Source organism: Gavialis gangeticus, unplaced genomic scaffold (assembly GCF_001723915.1).
Source record: "Gavialis gangeticus isolate Ggan-Ray unplaced genomic scaffold, GavGan_comp1, whole genome shotgun sequence".
Classification (NCBI taxonomy): domain Eukaryota; kingdom Metazoa; phylum Chordata; order Crocodylia; family Gavialidae; genus Gavialis; species Gavialis gangeticus.
The window spans coordinates 22,166,099-22,185,820 of record NW_017729008.1 but is presented as its reverse complement, the minus strand read 5'-3'; positions in this window follow the sequence as shown (position 1 = coordinate 22,185,820).

Here is a 19,722-nt window from a genome sequence, read left to right as displayed (position 1 = left end):
GGCAGTGTGGGGATGCAGTCAGGAAGGCCAACCGTACCTTGTCATGCATGCATCTTAAGCAAGTCCAGGGTGGTGATCCTCCCCCTCTATGCGGTACTGGTCAGGTCACAGCCGGAGTACTACATCCAGTTCTGGGCGCCGCACTTCAGGAGAGATGTGGACAACATGGAGAGGGTCCAGAGGAGGGCCCTTGCATGATCAGCGGGCAGCAGGGCAGGCCCTACGAGGAGAGGCTACGGGACCTGAACCTGTTCAGCCTCCACAAGAGAAGGCTGAAGGGGGATCTAGTGGCCTGTTACAAACTAGTCAGAGGGGACCAGCAGGCATTGGGGGAGTCCCTGTTCCCCCGAGCACTACCAGGAGTGACTAGAAATAACGGTCACAAGATGGCAGAGGGTAAATTCAGACTAGACATCAGGAGGCGCTACTTCACTGTCAGGGCGGCTAGGATCTGGAACCAACTTCCAAGAAAAGTGGTGCTGACTCCTACCCTGGGGGTCTTTAAGAGGAGGCTAGACAAACACCTTGCTGGGATTGTTTGACCCCAGTACTCATTCCTGCCATGGCAGGGGGTCAGACGTGATGATCTACTCAGGTCCCTTTTGACCCTACCGACTATGAAACTATGAAACCCTTGTTCCCCAGCCAGTCCTGTTAGCATCTACTTGTGCAGTGTAGCAGAGAAAATAACTCCACTGTAGGATAGTACTTGTGTCAGGTAGTACTAGCCTACAGTGGAGTTCATTAATTTACTCCATCCTAATAGTGCTGCACGTGTAGACAGTGACATTTTACTATGGAGTTAATTAGTCAGCTCCGCGGTAAATGTCTCATATAGACATGTCCACTGAGGATGAAACCCCTTGCACCAGTGCTAAAAAATGGCAAAACCTCCACTGAAATTGCTGAAGCAAGGACTTGATCCTTTCTAGCCATTTAAAATCCACAATAATTTGGGAAGTGCCTTGGTTTAATAACATAGGATCATAGGAAAGTAGGGCTGGAAGGGACCTCATGAGATCATCTAGTTCAGCCCCCTGCTCAAGCTAGGAGTAACTTCAGCTAAACCATCCCAGCCAAGAAAAGACCAGAAATTCCACAGGTCTCTCACAGAATGCACAAGGCAATCTAATTATAGAGATTAATTATAGAGAGGGCTGAAGTATTTAATGCCTTTTTTACTTTGGTTTTCACAAATAGGGGCTGCTACCAGTTATGAGTGCAGTTGGCAGCAGAAGCGGAAGCAGAGGAGGAGACACAGCCTACAGCAATGGCAGAACAGGTTCAGGGTTACTTAGAGAAACTAGATGCTTTCAAAGCATCAGGGCCAAGTCAGATGCACCTGAGGGAAGAATGTAAGAGCATTGCATGGACACTCAGGAAGAAAATTAGGAAGGCCAAGGCACACTTTGTGATGCAGCTGGTATAAAAGGAATTGTATAGGTATGTCACTACCATGAAAGTTATCTCCTACACTGAAAAATACAAAACACAATTTAGTAACACCAATTTATTGGTGAAAACTTATCTAAGACACCAAAGCAAGGTTGGGCAGAGGTAAGAGATTTAACTTTAGACTTATCCAAGAGCTTCTCTATATGCCCTCTAGTTTATATTATCAAAACCCAGAACAGGAAATGGTACAGATCATGATAGTGAGGGGTTGGGGTTTTTTTCCTGTAATTGCTGTAGATTCTCAGATATAGCCTCACATCAGTTTTGTGGTTTCTTGTCACACCATCTAACAGCAAATCATTCCTGGCCAGGCAGGGGAAGTGGGTGTGGCCTAGCCCCAACCTGGTTGGCAGGGGAAGGGATACGGTTGGCCCTGCGGGGAGAAGGGAACATGACTCAGCTTTGCAGAAGGAAAAGGGGCATAGTCCAGCCCCAACCTAGCCGCACAAAGGGAAAGGGGCAAGGCCCGGCCCTGATCTGGCTGTGCGGGGCAGGGTCATGGCCTGGCTCCAAACAATATCTTTGATTATTAGTGCACATTCTAATATATATTTTTTACTTTGATCTTAAATTAAATAGCATAGCACTAGGCCCCTAGCATATTAGTAAAGCATCTAGTTTCACTCAAGTGGAGGAAAATATGTGTTGTGTTATATGCAATAATGTGCACCCCAGCACCTCCCTTTTCAAAACCCTGGATCCACCCATGAGCAGAATGAAGTAGCCCTGACACGTACTTTTCTTACCTGCTCCAACAAACCTTCAGTAAAGGCTATTACACTGTTTCTGTAAGTAGTCAGTTCAAACAGTTTACCACTCTTCCTGTTAAAAAGCTTTCTTTCATACCCAAACTTAATCTTCTGTGCTATATATCAAGCAGCTTTCTTCTTAGCTTTCCTTCAGTGAACACGTGGAAACAATGATTATCATTTTCCACTTAGCAACATCTTAAGAATTAAAAGAGCCATTTCCCCCTCAGGTTTTTCCTTTCTAGTTAAACAAACCCAATACTTTTAACCTTTTCTAATCCTCTTATTCTTTTTACTCTCCTCCGGATCTTTTCCACTTTGCCTGTACATGTTTTAAAGTATGATGCTGTTACCTCTAAGCTCTGTGGTCTTGGGGAACCCTGGCACAAGACGCAGCCTGTCTGACTCACAAAGGCCTCTCCCCCTTCCCACCCCTGCCTGAACAAGAACCGATTAGAGGAAGGACTTACAAAAGACAAGGAAGATGCACTGGGAGATGCACCTAAAGCCCTCCAGGGTGATAAGAGTGAATCAACTCTCCTGGTCTCATTTACAGGGGAGATGAGACAGGAAATCACCTTCATTAGCATTCAGGATGGAGAACAGAGATCCCACTGGGACCAGAGAAGCAGGGGAGCACTGCATGATGGGGGATCCCTGCTCCAAATGCTAATCAACCCATGTCTACACACACCCAGCTCAGCATTTATCGGATCAATTCTAGTAATGACTCCTTTATTGGCACCCAAAACACTGAATCTGCCTGTCTTGTGAGCTCCCTCAGAGTAATGCCACCCATAGCCAGGAGGGATCAGCTCCTATTATCCAGCATATGAGCCATTGTTTACCCCTAAACAAACGTAGTGCTCTCCCTTGAGCCATTGCTAGTTCTCTACAAAAAACCCTGCCCAAGCTCAAGTTTCTCTCCTGGTGCTTGAACCCAAAACCTGCACCAGTTCCACTCCTGTAATGCCTAGAGTCCCTCCATGGGTCGTGCTGAGGGCTCTACCTATCTGCAAGCTCTAGCAAACACCCAGGATCCTCAACTGGTTCAAGCTTTGCTGAGTTGTGAGACCCCAACTCTTTTTCTCTCTTTCTCTCTGACGCCAGGAACCTGATTTCTGCTTTCTTATTCCAGGCACAGCTTTCTAAACGGGACTTTTGCTCATCAAACTTGACCTAGACTTCCCCAAATACTTAACTGAAACGATGTAATATTGTAACTGTTTTATTTGTCTCTCTTGTATGGCTATTACTACTGATATCAGCATAAGTTCATATATCTGGCAATAAATAACTTTTATGGTCAAGCTGGTTCCTATACTCCCTCTCTGAACTTTACTTACTCTTCCTTCCCCTTGACCTCCCTATTTGCTCTGCAGCAACACTTCTTTTACCTAAGCCAAAGATCCCTGTAGTGCCCAAAACTATAGTGGGGTCTGCTCACCAAGGGAGTTACTACTAGGACCATTGTGACAAGAGACTGGGACACGCTGAGTTTTGAGGCGCATGAGGGTATCAGCTGAAAGTGCTGATCAGACCCAGCCTGCTCAGATGTACTCTGGTAGCATGTGTGTATGTGTGTCTAACTGCATGTATTATTGTCCTGCTGAAATAAAGGATGAACTGAGTTCAAGGTACATGAGGGTGTCAGTGCTGAATAACCCGGCCTAACTCAGATGTGCTCTGTTAACCCGTGTGCTTGTGTCTGACTGCATTTTATTGTTGCCTTGATGAACTGAGTTCAAGGCATATGAAGGTGTTAGCCTATCAATGCTGAATAACCTGGCCTGGCTCAGATAAGTCCTGTAAATATGTGTGTGTGTGTTTGACTGATTTGGTGGTTGGAGGAACCCAGCCCCATTGAACCTGAGTCCTGCAAGATAACTGCATTGGGCGTGAGGACTTGCAGAAGGGACAGAAACAGCTTCATATAGAAACAGAAGTGACACAAGCAGCACATTGATAGAATTAGAGAGACACCAGAAACATACCCTTAATAAATAAGTGAACCACAAAGTGACAGGCAAATCTGGCTGGTAACAATGCCCCAAAGCAAAACACAGTATTCCAGCTGATTCTGCACCAACACTGGGTAAAAAACAGAAACCACCTCCCATTTAATCCCAGCATGGGATGTACCTTGTTTAACACCCAGCTTGGTGCCTTCAGCAAATTTTAAAGTGTATTCTCTCTTGAATGATCCAAGTCATTAACAAAAATATTGAATGGAACAGATACCTGCACAACCCCACTTGAAATGCCTTCTGAGTTTGACCACACACCACTGATAATTTCTTAATTATCTAGGAACCCATTTCATGGCAATTTCATCTACATCATATTTCCTTAGCATGTAAGAGTTTCATACAGGGCAGTATTTATTGTATCTTAAAGATAGTAACATTAAAATAATCATTTAAGCGGAACATTCCCAACCAATATTTAAGTTAGCTTCCTTGGGAGCAGGTCATCACTCATCCAATGCATGCCAAGATACAGCTGTTTATTAGAAACATTCACACTCTGCCAAGGATTCTTGTTTAACTGAAGAAGGTTCTTTGGTGAATCCCATACACATCCATTTGGTTGTATATGGATTTTGCAAAGTACAGTGCAGCACCTCTTGGTTATCTACGCAGACCACTTGCACTTATTGTGGGGCACTTGTCATCACAGTTACCACAATGACTAGTAATGAAATAAAAGGGTCTAAAGTATCAACTCCTTTTCCTGTAATAACAAATGGATAACAGATAATAACTTAAAATTGTACAAAGAGAATACTGAGAGTCACAATACATTTATTTTCTTATTCTGTGCAGGACACACTGTAAACCAGTGATTCAGAGTCCTTGAGAACTCCTAGTATTTCCAGTCCATGAAAGGAAAACAGGAAAAGCTCCTAAACACCTCCACTCTGGTTTCAGGACTTATTGCTCTACAAACAATGATGAGTGAACAGATGATCTTCTTGCTGTGAACTCCCTGGCAGAAAGCTGTTCTCTTCACGGAAGAGAAGAACCGAGTTTCCAGCAGAACTGAGCTTATTATGGATTCTCCTGTATTTACAGAAACTGTTGTTAGCGTCCTATTTCCTCCACTGGGCATGTGTAGTACACTCGATGTGTCTATGAGCTATTCTGTAACTACTACCATTATGCATGTAGGTATGTAAAAAAAATCTTTTGTGGCAGACTAAATTGTTGACTTCTAAGTATAAAGTTTGCAATCTGAACAAGAGTGTGAAAGGAGCTGAGTTGGATCAGTGTATGTAGCATTTGAGTTCATGGCAATTTATTTAAAATTTACAACTAATTTTGAAAATGTAAATTGCAGTACTTTACAAGTGGTACATATTGTCATCACTCCTGCAAGTATAAAAATGCCTTCACATTGGGCCATTAGACGGTATGTCTGGATATCCTGTTAAAAAGCAGACTCTATCTTTGATTCCATTCCCCAACTGACACTTTTATGATGTTGTAAATATTAAAACTGGCAGGTATAAAGTGGTTAGAATTTCAATAGCAATGCTTCTTTTAAATGACTTATAAGTGTGTAATGATCATGGCAGAGCTTCTCATGCTCAAACACAGCTCACCAAGCTGCTGTGTTTTTGTTCTGCTACATAGGACCCAAACTAATTTTCCCTTAGTTTGAGTAATTGAAGAACTTTCTATTTCCTCAGCCCCACTGGCTTTCTATTACCACTTCAAAGAAATAGAAAATTGTGACCCAGTTCCCTCCCACTTCCCCCTTCCAAAAAAATTACTGTCTTTCCTTCAGACTTCTGAATAGCTGAAGTACATGCTCTCTCAGGGCCTTGTTACACAGCAATTTTGGGCAGCTCCTGGAGCTCTTACCCCCTGGATTGTCTGCACATTAACATGTGAAATGAGTTTTAAGCACTCATTATGCAGATCAAAGTTATACCACTCCAGAGCAGGATTATCTGTGATCCACGCTACCCAGTTCATGTTGCACTAAGATATGGCCACACTAGGCTGCACATTAGTGGGAACACCCCACCCACCCCTCTCCCCTCCTAGCCCTAATCAGGCACACTGCTGCACCCTCCACTCTCCCCAGCACCTCAGATCCCCAGTCATTGCCTGCTCCCGCTTACTTGTAGCTTCCTACACTGTCTGTTCTGGGGGAACAGGCAGGGAAGGGTTAATCTGCCTGCACAGCTGCTGCCACCACTGCTGCACTCTGGGTGGGCTCATCCTGGGGAAAAGCAGCAGCTAGACAGGCAGGTTAAACCCTCCCTGCCTGCTCCCCCAGACAATGCAGGCAGCTATGAGTAAGAGCAGTGGAAGGGGCAAGGGAGAAGTCCAAGGGGGCAAGGGGGAACCAAAGGAGCCATGGGGGCGGGGGAGGGCAGAGGGTGGGGGGAGCCTGGAATACAAGGTTGGGGCAATTCTTAACTTTCAGTCTCCTAGGCCCTTGCTAGCCTGCATATGTGACTGGGCCAAACTCAAGCTACCACTAACAACAACCAACATTTGTGCAGCTCACACCGTAAAGTGTAACAAGACCCTAAGATGCCTAAGTCTCTGAGCAGTCTGAGGGCCTTGTTACACCTTATGTTGTGAGTTGCACAAATGCTGAACGGGGTCAGTGCTAGCTTGGAGTTTGAAACAATCACACCCTTAGTCTAGAAACCATTTCTGACTGTCTTCTACCTGCACAGCTGTGACTTGTGACTAGAGGCCTGGTGAGCAAGGGCAAGATTGGGGGCTGTGCTGGTGGGTCAGGGCAGGCTTCTATCCCTGCTCTATGGGCAGCAGTATGAGATCCTGGGATACTGGAGGACTTCAATTAGGGCAGTACATGTGCGGGATGTGGTCATATCTCAGGGGAACAGGAGCTGGATAGTGCAGATCAAAGATAATCCTGCCGCCAAGTGGTGTAGTTTTGAGCCACATAATGAGCTCTTAAAACCACTTTAAGGTGTTAAAATGCAGGCAAGCCAGCGGTTAACACCTTCAGGAGCTGTCTAAAATTACCATGTAACAAGGCTCTGAGTTCTCAGTTCATCTCATTAGGGCTAAACAAAGAGACAGATTCCCATTTCCTGCTTACCTTAACTACGACCAACAATATATAGATCTACATAAAATTATAAATGCCTACGTGGGCTCCCCTGTTTCTATTTCCTCATCACTCTTGAGCAATCTTTGGCTTAGGTTATAGTCTGCTAAGGAGCCAGGACCCCATTCTCTAAATTGGCTTCTCCTGTGCAGCATGAAGTCCCACTCCTTTCCCCCCAACTCTTTAATTTTGTTTTCTTTCTCAAATTGCTAGTGAGAGCCTTGTGGCTAACTGACCTCCTGATCAGCTTTGCCAGGTGATCACAGTATCCCACCAAGTGGTTTGTTGCTTAGTTACCTATTGTGCACTTTTCCTGGGCAGCAGGCAGCTTTTTGTCCAAGAGGGTATCTGTGCAAATAGACAACAGGTTGTTGTACGGAGAAGATGCACATCTGAAATCAGCTTATTGCTCAAGGAACTATTTCTGATTCACACCTCCCATGCCCACACCTGGGGAAGTAATCTGTGGCAATGATTGCTTCTGATTACTTTCCATGTGGCACTGACTCAACTCTTCTGGCTGGCAGATGATCTCTTGTATAGAGCCAAAATTACAGTTGCATGTGGTGACAGTAATACATTGGCAAGTGAATGTAATTTGGTGTTTATGCACTGAGGGGGTGGAAGGGTGGTGTAACAAGGAGCGCCAGTGCCTGGTGCAAAGCCTGTAGGAAGGAGGGGGTTCAGGTTATCTTGGGTGTGGGGTGGCTTCTGAAAGTGGGGTGGGATGGGCTCATGGCTCTGACAGCTGTCAGTCATGGCCTCCTAATGTGGTAGGGGCAGCTTCCAGCCATGCTGGTAACTCCTAAACAGCCCCCAGCTGAGCCTCTGCTGCTGCCCTCTGTTCTGCCTGCCCTGGCTGTTGCTCTTAAAGCAGCACCAGCACCAGCAGCATCCAGGGACTGTTTTGGAGTTCCCCTCATGGGTATGCTGCTGGGGTGTGGACTTTGCAGAGTGGGGAAGGATTTTAGTACCCCTCCTAACTTGGTACCTAGGACAGGTGCCCCTCTTGTCCACCCTAATTATGTTGCCAGTGTAGAGTTTTACTAAGAAAAGCCACCAGGGAGAGGGTGTGTAAAGTTGTTAATTAAAATAACCATGAGTAGCATTTAAGAAGGCATGGAATCAAGTAGGGTGTAGGTTACACCCACTTATAGGTCACGTGTTAGTTTTGGGCGGCTTCCAGAGTTCTTAGCCCCTGGATTGTCTTCACAGCTTTAACTGGCTTAAAACACTCATCATGCAGATCAAAGTTACACCACTGCAGGGCAAAATTATCTCTTGATCCACATAACGCAGGTCCTGTTCCATTAAAGTGTAGCCATTCCCCACAGATGTGCCAGTCAAATTGAAGGTGCAGCTGCAAGTTAGCACTAAGCCAAGCAACATTTGTGCAGCTCACATTGTAACATTTAACAAGGCCCTTACACACCTAAGTAAAACCTAAGTTCTGCTAGCAAATGGTCTCTAGGTGGTTTTGACTGCAGCGGCACAGTGTATATGGGGAAAGATAGTGTCTCTTATAAGAGGGCCCCCAACCTTTCACAACCTTATCAGAGACTGAATGTTTTGGGCTCTGTATTTGTATGTAAATGCATCACATCTTGGGAACTGGCTGACTTTGCATTCAGTGTCAACAGTCACATGAGTTCAGAATCAGAACCCGCTGCAGGCAGATGGGATGGAAAGTAGCTTCCCTTCAAGCCGTTCTTTCTCCCTACTGGAACTCTGTGAAGTTAAAAACCACTTCTACAATGTCATATCAGGACTCTAAGGTGACCCAAATGGCTTCAGGATTTGAAATATGATATGCTTTCATCATTTGCTGCCTCTTGTGTTTGAATTTAGTATAGCGGATCCACTGTACTTTAATTCCCTCTCTCTCTCTCTCTCTCTCTCTCTCTCTCTCTCTTTTGTCTTCTCTACCAATGGGTTCTTCCAGTAGATGGGGTGAATTAAAGTTCCCTTGAACTTCAGGACATCCATTAGAGAGGTCAAGTCTTGCTTCAAACCTTGAGGCCCCCTGCAGAATGTCCCAATAGCCCTATATAGTCCTGATAAGACTGTGTTTTGAGCACAATTTTGAAGATTATGTCCACAGAAGGGAAGGATCTTATCCTATGATCCTGAACAGTGGTGATGCATATGGGGTGCACGGGGGTGCGTGTGCACCCCCTGAGAGTGCCGGTGCACTCCCTTACCAGCTGCGCTCACTGTTTTGGCTATGAGCAGGGATGCCCCCTGCTGCAAGTGCCTGTGCCCCCCCTGCAAGTGCTGGCTGATCACTGCAGCCGCTCCTGGGAGTGGCTGAAGCGCTCGGCTGCAGTGATCGGGCATTGGGGAATTGGCCACGGGGGTCCCCCCAAGCAGTGAGATCGGCCATGGGGGGACCCCTCCCAGTCAGCAGGATTGGCCATGCCCCCCCCACCAGTCGGTGGGACTGCTTTCAGGGGGGGTACCAGTCGCCCATCAGCCTGATGTAAAAGAAATTTGTATAAACAGTGCTGGACTTAAAGAATATCAGCCATCAAAAGCAGGCTTCACAGAATTACAAAAAAGTAGTGCTGGAAGGGACCTCCAGAGGTCATCTACTCTAATGCCCTGCCTGAGCTAGGATCATCCCTATGCAAGCCATTCTATCCAATCCATAATCTCTAATCTTTGCATAAGACTACCATACATAATCATAACACAACACAGACCAAACACCTGCCATAGGTAAAGCAGAGGAACCATGGCAGCCAATGTCCTGCTTCTATGAAATGTTGTCAATATATGCTCAAGAGATCCTGGAGAGCCATGCCTGGCATCCCCCATTCTCCCTCCCCCACACAACTACAGAGGAAGGCAAAGAGGCAAAAACCTCCCACACTCCGTACTACTCTAACCATGGAGTAAAATACCCTCCTGACCCTGAATATGATGATTAGTCTAACTCTGAGCAGAGGGGAAAGACCCTCTAGTTAGGAACCTCCAACTTTGTTTACAGGAGCATTGGCATACCACACTAAAAATCCCCAGGGTCGTAGCCAACACCCAGTGCCTCTGAGAAATGCTTAAAAACATACTGACACATGTAAAACAAAGGAAGGGGGCAACCAGCAAAGCCTAAAAGCACAGAAAATACCTGAAGTAGAAAATTGGCATACCTAAGACTTCAAGGCTCTTAGAAGGAGGATTAAGGTGCTTGGAGCACAAGTCATGTTCTCCTTGATTCTTCCCATGGAAGACAAGGGTCCAGGCAGAAACCATCATGGCTTAGGGAATGCATAACTGAGACAGTGGTGTTGACATGCAGGCTTTGGCTTCTTCAGCATCAGGTGGATGTTTTTAGGAGGAGGCCTGCTATCAAGAGTTAGAATCCATCTGATGAGAACAGGGGAGAGTATATTTGAGTGTCCTCTAGCCCACCTAGTAAAGAGGGCTTTAAACTAGGCTCCAGAGGAGATAGTGATCAAAACCTTCTGGCAACAAAGTACACTATCCAGAGGGGAAAAGACTTGAAGAAGCAACCTAACTCTAGGAAAGGTCCAGCAATTTAACTCTAGCAAAGGACTGCAATAAGTGGTGCAAAAGGGAAGTGAGTAGGTCAAAATGCAAAATATGTTTGCAAATAAGATGAAGTGGAAGCTACAGCCCATGAACATTTATGACCTGACTGGCATCACAGAGACCTGGTGAGATAGCTCTTATGACTTGAATGTCAACATCAAGGTTTGCTCTCTGTTTTAGAAGGACAAGGTTGGGAAAAAAGGTAGCAGTGTTGCCTTGTATGTCAAAAAACATACGCTTGTTCCTTGTTCCCTGGTTCATGAGGAGGAAGACAGCAAAGAGTGCATTTGGGGGAAGATGAAAAGTGAAAGATTCAGTACCAGTGTAATGGTGTGGATTTATTATAGGCCACCTAATCAGAAAAAGGAAGTGGATGAGGTACTCTTCAAGCAGGTGACAAATCTTTCCAAAAGCTATGGGATGGTACTGACAAAAGACTTTGACTTTCTAGACATCTGTTGGAAGAACAATGCAGCCAAACATAAAATGTCAAACTGGTTCCTATGTAGGACAACTTTGTTTTCCAGAAAGTGGAGAATACAACTAAAGAACCATTTATCTTGGATCCTGTCCTAACCAAAAGGGAAGAATTGATGGAGGGTGTGAAGGTAATGGTTAAATCTGGAGCATGCAAGCACTATGCCATAGAATTCCAGATCCTGAGACAGGGAAAACATGAGGTCTGCAAAATTAGGACACTAGATTTCAAAAAGTTGGATTTCACCTAACTCAAGGAGTTAATAGGCATGGTGTCATGGGAGGACAGATTGAAGGATAAAGGCACCCAGGAGTGCTGGGAGCTTCTGAAGGGCACAGTATTGGAAGCCCAACAAAAAACTATCTTGACACAATGGGAGCTCAAGAAGAATGGCAAGAGATCAACATGGCTGCACAAGGAGCTTCTAAAAACCTCAAATTCAAAAGGAGCAAAAGGAAGAATGAGCAGGTCAGGAAATAGGAAGCATCTCTAAGCACAAAATCAGGAAGGCAAAGATAAAGAATGAGCTGCATGTGGCAAAGGATGTTAAGGACCACAAGAAGATGTTCTATAGGGATGTTGGCTAAAAGAGAAGGACCAAAGAAGCTGTGCTCCTATGTGAACAAGTCAAGGGGAACACTTAACTGAAGATGCAAAGAAGACTATTCAACAGCTACTTTTGTCTTACTCTTCACAAAAATTTAAGCTGCAGCCAAACACCTAATAAGAATGATCTGGATAAGGAAGTGGGTATGCTGCGGGAGGAAATAACAAAAGAGACAGAGAGCTTTTGTTGGGTCTGAATGAATTCAAGTCAGCAGGGCTGGATGAACTTAATTCAAAGGCACTGAAGGAACTGGCAGAGAAGATCTTGGAGCCCTTGGCAATGATCTTCAAGTCAACAAAGATGGACTAGGTATCAGAGGAAAAGGAGCAGTGTAGTGACCCTCTTTAAAAAAAGCAAAAAGACAGACCCTGGAAACTACAGACTGCTTAGCCACACCTCGATACTTAGGAATTTACTGGAGTATATCCTAAGGAAAGTCATTTGCAAACATCTGGATGAGGAAAAGCTAATCACAAGCAGCCAGCATGGATTTATGAAAAAAAAATGTATCAACTGGATTTCCTTCTTTGACAAAGTAACTACTTGGGTGGACGAAAGGAATGCTGCGGATATAGTGTATCTGGACTTCAGTAAGGCTTTTGACAAGGTCCCACATGACCTTCTCAAAAATAGATTTGAGAAGTGTGGGCTAGATACAACTACTACACGGTAGATAGATAATTGGCTCAACAGCTGCAACCAAAAGGTAAATATTAATGGGTCCATGTCAGAATGGCAGAAGGTTTTGAGTGGAGTCCCACAGGGGTCTTTCCTTGGCCCAGGGATGTTCAACAGCTATTAATGATTTTGATGCTGCCATAGGAAGTTTCTTGGGCAAGTGTGTGGATGACCTGAAACTGGAAAGGATTGCAAACACATTAGAAGATGCAAGCACAATTCAGAAGGACCTCAACAGATTGGAAAGTTGGGTTAGAGCTAACAAAATGAAATTTAACATGGACAAATGCAAGGTGCCGTATCTCAGAAGGAATAATCAAAAACACAAATATAAAATTGGTGACACCTGGCTGGATGGCAGCATTATGGAAAAGGACTTGGAAGTCTTGGTAGATCACAGACTCAATGTGAGTCTGCAGTAAACCTCTGTGAGTAGACAGCTATTGGATCTGGCTTTGGATCCGGCCGCTTCAGATGTTAGCAATCTGATCCGCAGCTCTGGACTGGGTTTCTACTTTGATCCAGCCGAAGCAGTTCCGAAGCTTCAGAGCCGCCTCAGAGATCTGGCCATAGGGTATAATGGGGAATCACCTTAACACACACAGGGTCATTTATGTCACCAGTTTTGCCTGTCAGCAGCTTGAGGTTCAGTTCCCCCCAAACCCCTGCACCGATCTTCTTGAAACTTGGCAGGCTTTGTGGTCTCACCAGGGGCCACCACCCCTGCAGTTTTCACCTCCCTGTGTTGTAACACATACATGTGACATGAGTTTTGCTTTCAAGAATTTGGGGTGCAGTTCCCCCTGAACCCCTCAACCTATCGCCTTGAAACTTGACACTGGGGGTGGTCAAGAGGAGGTTGGGCAGCCACTAGTTGGGGATGATACAAACAAAACACAAACAAATTGAAAATTGCTATAAATGCATTCATACTTTCCTCTAACAGTCATTGGTTCCAATATCTTACCACCATTATCAGGGGAAAACACTCAGCTATTTTAAGAATGAAGAAATCCCTTATCAAAAGCATCCTTTGGGCTCTTGCTGATCCTCACTTGCAGTGTAATGCAGGGTCCCTAGGGCCCACAGCTCAAATTCTTGTCCTTCTATGTCCCATGAGCAGGAGCAGCCACCCCCAATAATATGTGCCTGAGTAATCCAAGAGATGTCACAAAAAGAAGTTGAAATAAGAACTCCTGCCACATGTCCAGCTCCCATTCAAAAACAAGAATTTCCTGTGGGTGGAGGAGCAGTCTTCTCCTTACTGGTCCTACTCAAGAAAGCTCCAGAAGCAGGGCTGTCTTTAATAACACTTCTACTGATCTGGGGGTGGCGAGGCATGCCCAGCCTCACCACCCCCTTCAACTGAGTGATTCAAACTTAATCCAGATTTTTATCTATGTTTTAGTAATGTCAGCTCTGAGCACCTCCCTTATCCATTTGGATGAGCACATCCCAGATCAGATATGACTTGCATGTTTTAGTTTCATGACAGTCCTACCTGGGGTTAAAGAGTATTACCAAGAAGCAAAGTGTTGTTATTCAGAAACATGGACGCTGCCACCTTTCAAAAATGAAGATTTACCCAAACTAAATTCCAGCTCCAAATGCTACTGAAATTGAGCAGCTTAGATCTATATCTAGCCCAAAATCTTAAGTCTGAATATATGTTTTAGTCAAAGCCAAGTCATCAACTCACTGAGTTCTTAACCCGAATTAAACTTTATGGCCTGGTCTGACAAAACTTAATGTTTATGAATCTAAAGAATGCACTAATGATATTCCTTAAATAAAAATACACTTAAAATTCATACTGAAATGTGTACAGAGGCATGGAAGACATGTTAACTGTCCATACAATTCAGCTAAAGTAGGTCAGATAGGATAATTTAAGTAAAAGAATTTCAAATAAATCTTCTTAATATTTAACCAGCCTTATCAAGCACAATGAAACAAAGTTTAATGTACACTCAGAATATTGCTAGTTATTTTTAGAAGATGGGTATTACATAATAACATGTATTTATATTTAGATGCAAATTCTGCAAAGATTGAACCCAACTTACCAGATTTGGCCCATAGACATTTGGGACTATAAAGTTACACATGCTTTCTTTTAGTGCTTGCAGGCTCACAGGTTTAATTTGCATAATTTCCCACTGCACATTTGACTTTTACATGTGTGTTTGAGTATGTCAGATAAAGCACATAAAATGTACAATGAGCCCTGGGTAGTGGCAACATGCAGGACAGTGCCAGCTGCCAGGGTGCTATTTTTGCACCCTCCCCTCACCCCCCTGCCACGTACTCAGAGGCAGCACCCAGAGTACCCTCCTCTCCCTCCCAGTTACATTACTGGTACTGAGAACAAAGCAATGGGACTGTTCCATGGTTCATCATCTGGAGAATATACTTTGCAGTATCATCAGTCAAAGAAATTATTTCAAGAAGCATAAGAAAGTGTGTTGAATAACACTAGAAGTAGGTAGGAACTAGCATTTCCTTTTTACAGGACATTTCACATTTCCAAAATTATTTTCATTCTAAAGCAGAAGAACTCAGAAATGTGATAGATTTTGCTGAATGGCAATTTTGAAAAAACCCACTAAAAAGAACTGAAATGGAAGTTTTCAAAGGAAACGTGCACTGGAAGCCAGACAGCTGGCAAGCTGGGCAGATAGGAAGGGACCTGGGGAGACACCAGCTCACCAATCTTGAAATCTGGTAGCCCAGAAAGGCAGGCAGCCACAGAACTTTTCAGTTCCACCCATCAAACAGCATTTTCAAGTGGCCAACTTCCTCACTTGCAAAATGTCAAGCAATATAGTTAACACTACAGTACATTCTGCTTAGTATTTCTTTGAATGTACATTAATTGCTATGCATTGGTCTGCTTAGAACAGTTTGAATACCCTTAACATGTTTTGGGTTAAATACACACCTTATTCCTGAAGTGTGCGACCTGTATGCGCAGCTACAGAGTTGAGTTTTCAAAGTACTACACAGATGATAATATTCTCCTTTTGTCTCTCTCTTGAAATGAAGCTGCTTTAATTATCTTTAAAGAGAGTCTCATAGGTGAGTGTTGTAGCCTTTTAAATAAGATCTCTTTTCTGTAGTACTCCCATAAGAATGAGCTTTCTTTAGCAGCTCCCTCTGCTCTCCTTCCTGAAGCACTGAAATCCTGGCAGACCTGAAGCTGCTTTCTGAAGAGAACTGACTGGACTATAGGGTCACCAGGCAAATATTCTTAAAAAATAATTTGTTCCTTTTTACACCTGATTTTTTTTTTAATGCAAAGGGTTCCAGAATTCAACTGGCTTTAATGTGTTTTCCTGCAGCTCAATGCACAATCACTGTTTTATGTGCATAAGCAGGCACAGAAGTGACCAATGACCACAGAGTAATGAAGTCAGAGGCCAGTGCTGTGAAAAGGGCTGGAGTTTCACTGAGACATAACCATGGGAGGAGTGGAGAAAAGAGATCAGCTGCTGCCTTTGAAATAGTATCTGAGAGAACATGGGATCAGGAGCATACCATGGTGCTGAATCACTCTCAGGGATCACACTGTCTTGCTTAGCTTGTATACAGCCTAAGAACTGAGGTTTTGACATAGCTAATTGCTGTCATTTACTCTTAACTCAGGGATAATCCTGCCTCAGGCCGGGGCTTGGAGGAGACGACCTCCTAAAGTCCCTTCCAGCCCTCCCTCTCTATGATCTTATGATTTAAACAAAACAGCACAATACAAAGCAAGTAAACGTAGAAAACCAGTTAATGGCAATAATAGGTCCCCAAATACTGTGTTTACTGTAGATTCACAAACATGTCAGGGCTAGCTACATAAAGGATAATAACCAGTTCCCTGCAGTTGCAGTAACACAGATCACAGACAAGAATCATCGCCCCCGTGAGTAAGAACATGATGAGACAGACTACTCTCAGGTACATCAGCTAAGAGCTAGACTGACTTCCATGAAACAAGATTTCACTTACACAAAGGCTGAGCCACAATCAAGCCCCACTTCTTTAACTATAGATGGGTAGCAGTGTGGAGCTCTGTGCTCTTTCAGGCTTTACTTGACTTGGGTATTTGTGTTACAGAGTGAGGTTCCTGAAACAGATGCTTAAAACATAGACACATTATGCAGATATGGATGTATTGCACAGATGTTAAGTTTTATAACTGTGATACAAATAATCCAATAAAATCTGGCCCCTTAAGAACAGAATGAAATTGCCTGGTGTGAACTCTGGCAACAGCTGGAGAGTTCGTGCAGCATGTGCATGTCTGTGCTGTTACTGCAGCAGCTGGCAGTAGCAATGCCAGGTTTGGATTACACCAAGATAACAAAAGTTCTTGACAATCTGAGCCTTGCAATTAGTGTGTAACAAATTCCGAGTTTCTGCAGATTTATTTGTATGAGTTTCTTCAAAACATCCTAGTTAAGCAGAAACTGAACAACTCCAAGCTGCCTGTCTACTAGCAGAGCAGGGCTTTCTGGCTAGGAACAGTTGGCTGCAAAATATATAGGATTTTATTCCAATGTACGTGGCACAAAAACCAGAGGTTGGATTAGGAGTATTATACAGCATACAGAAAAGGAAACTGTTTAGCTCAGTGATCATTCAGCTGAATAATCTCATGCAGGTAGATAAGAACAACCCAGATACAGAAGAACTTAACAGGAAAATCAACAGGAAACTTTATTAGTTTGAAGAAACATGGAACAAAACAATCTGCAAGAAAAAAAAAAAACCCAAACAAACCAACAGAGCAATTTAGAGTGAAGCAAATCAAAATTAAATCAGGGCTTCTAGTGAAAAAATAATAAAGAAACTTAACTTCAGATAGATCTAGACCTGCTACAGGACTTAGAAAAGATTGCAGAATTGTAAAATTACAGAATTATTGGCAATTCTGGACAAAAGGAATGTTAAGTCTGGAACACAACATTGGAAATGGATTGAAGCAGAGTTTTCCTGAAGCAGATACCACAGCAGTTGGGATTCATGAAATCAGCTCAAGATCAAAACTCAGAGTAATTTTTAGGGAAAGAGTGATCTTAACTTTGTCAGAGTAAGGCAAATCCTTCAAACACAAAATAATAAAAGATCAGCTACCACCAAGAAACCCGACATTCCACTGCATTTCTTTTTGTGTGTAATAGATGCTGCTTGCATGAGGGAAAAAAAAGCAGTGTAGAAAAATATTAGCCTAAATTGTCTTAATGTAATTTCAGTGTATTTTGATTGGGTGGTGCCCTTAGAATGACAGGATTCAAATGCAGTTGATGAACCTTGTCTGAAAAAACTGGAATACTGCTTGTAGCATTGTAGCACTGAAAGTTGGCATTATCAAAAATAAAAAGAAAGATCGAATATGCAACTGAGGCCATTGCATATCAAAGCTGTGCATTTTGCTTTAAAAGAAAAAGAAGAACTTGCTACACATAACCTGTTCCTCATTGCATTAATTGCCAGCCAAAAGGATGTGTTCAGGGTGTCTTCAGAAAAAGTATTATTTCAAGGGATTGTCAAATGTAGCACAGAGACAAATTTAAAACCATACATGATATCCAGCAGTGCCCAACAGAGAATACTAAATGATGAAGTGGCTCAATTTTGTTGATCTTCAAAGCTAGAAGATTCTCCTAACTCACAGAAAAGTTGAAAGCTACCTGGAAGAAATGTTTCGTGCAGTGCTATTTGAGTGACAGGAAAGTAGCAGCAAAAAGGGACAAGGGTACTGTGGTTTCCACGACTGAAAGAGGCCATCTCTCAGAGCTGAACACAGGACCTGGCAGAGCATTCTTAGATATTAAAGGGGAAGCCAGATGCAAAAGCAATGAGTTACATTAAAGTTCTTTATTAATGTTGTTCTGAAATAGGATTCTAGGCATCACGACCTACCACAAACCATACTGCAAAGATAGGGGTCTCTACCCCAATTTGTTGAGAGATAGAGAAGCCTATAATAGGCTTCAGGGTCAATGAATGGATTATTAGGGTGATTTAAGGCAAGGCCCCCTGTATGCAACTTTAAAATTCAATACTTCGCAGAGAGGTAAAATGAGAAAAGCTGTGGGGAGTTTAGTTAGTGAAAAGGCCAAAAGGCAAATGTTTGAACAATCACGAAAGGGAGAAAAAAACATTTCCAAAAAGCAGTTGGAAAGTGTATAACAAGGGGGAGACAGACGTACTCTTTGAATCAAATGAACTACCACAATACCTTGAAGTTCCCGATCTTAGAAAACACCTAGTACTTACCCCAAAAGAAAGTGTTGACAAACTGTCACCATCTTAAAACATGGCAAATCAGTCAACCATGAGCTCCATCCATGCTCCTGGGACCAGACTGCCTGAGCTAGCCAGTTTAAAGCTACCTGCAGCATAAATATAGTCTCAAGTACATCAGCTAAGAGCTAGATTGACTTTGGTGAACTAGGACTTCATTTACACAAAGTCTGAACCAGTATCAAGCCCCGCTTCTTTAACTATAGCAGACGGGTGGCAGTGTGTAGTTCTGTGCCCTTTCCAGCTTTGCTTGACTTGGGCATTTGTGCTATAGAGTGACGTTCCTGAAAAAAAATGCTTCACAAATAGAAATATTGTGCAAATATGTATGTATTGCACAGATGTTGATTTTTATAAATGTGATACAAATTATAAAATAAAATCTGGCCCTTTAAGAGCAGAATGAAACTGCATGGTGTGAACACTGGCAACAGCTGGAGTCCTAGACCTGGAGTCCAACAGCTGGACACATATAGCACTTAAATTGGTTTAAATACAATTTAAACCTGAAGTGGACAGATGTACAAACCTATTCAACTGGTTTAAAGTTGCCTAAAATAATTAAGAAGTGTCCCCAGAATATCAAATACTATTTTGAACTAGTTCACTGTGAACTGGTTCAGTGTTACGTATGGATAGCAAGTGTTGTGTGACATGGCCTGTCCATCTCATCTGTGATTTCATCAACAGAGTGTGGGTGCTTGGAATGCCTGCCAGAGTAAGAACCTCAGTGTCTGGGACCTTGTCTTGCCATCTTATTCTCATCAATTTCCTCAGACAGCCCATGTGAAAGTGGTTCAGCTTCATAG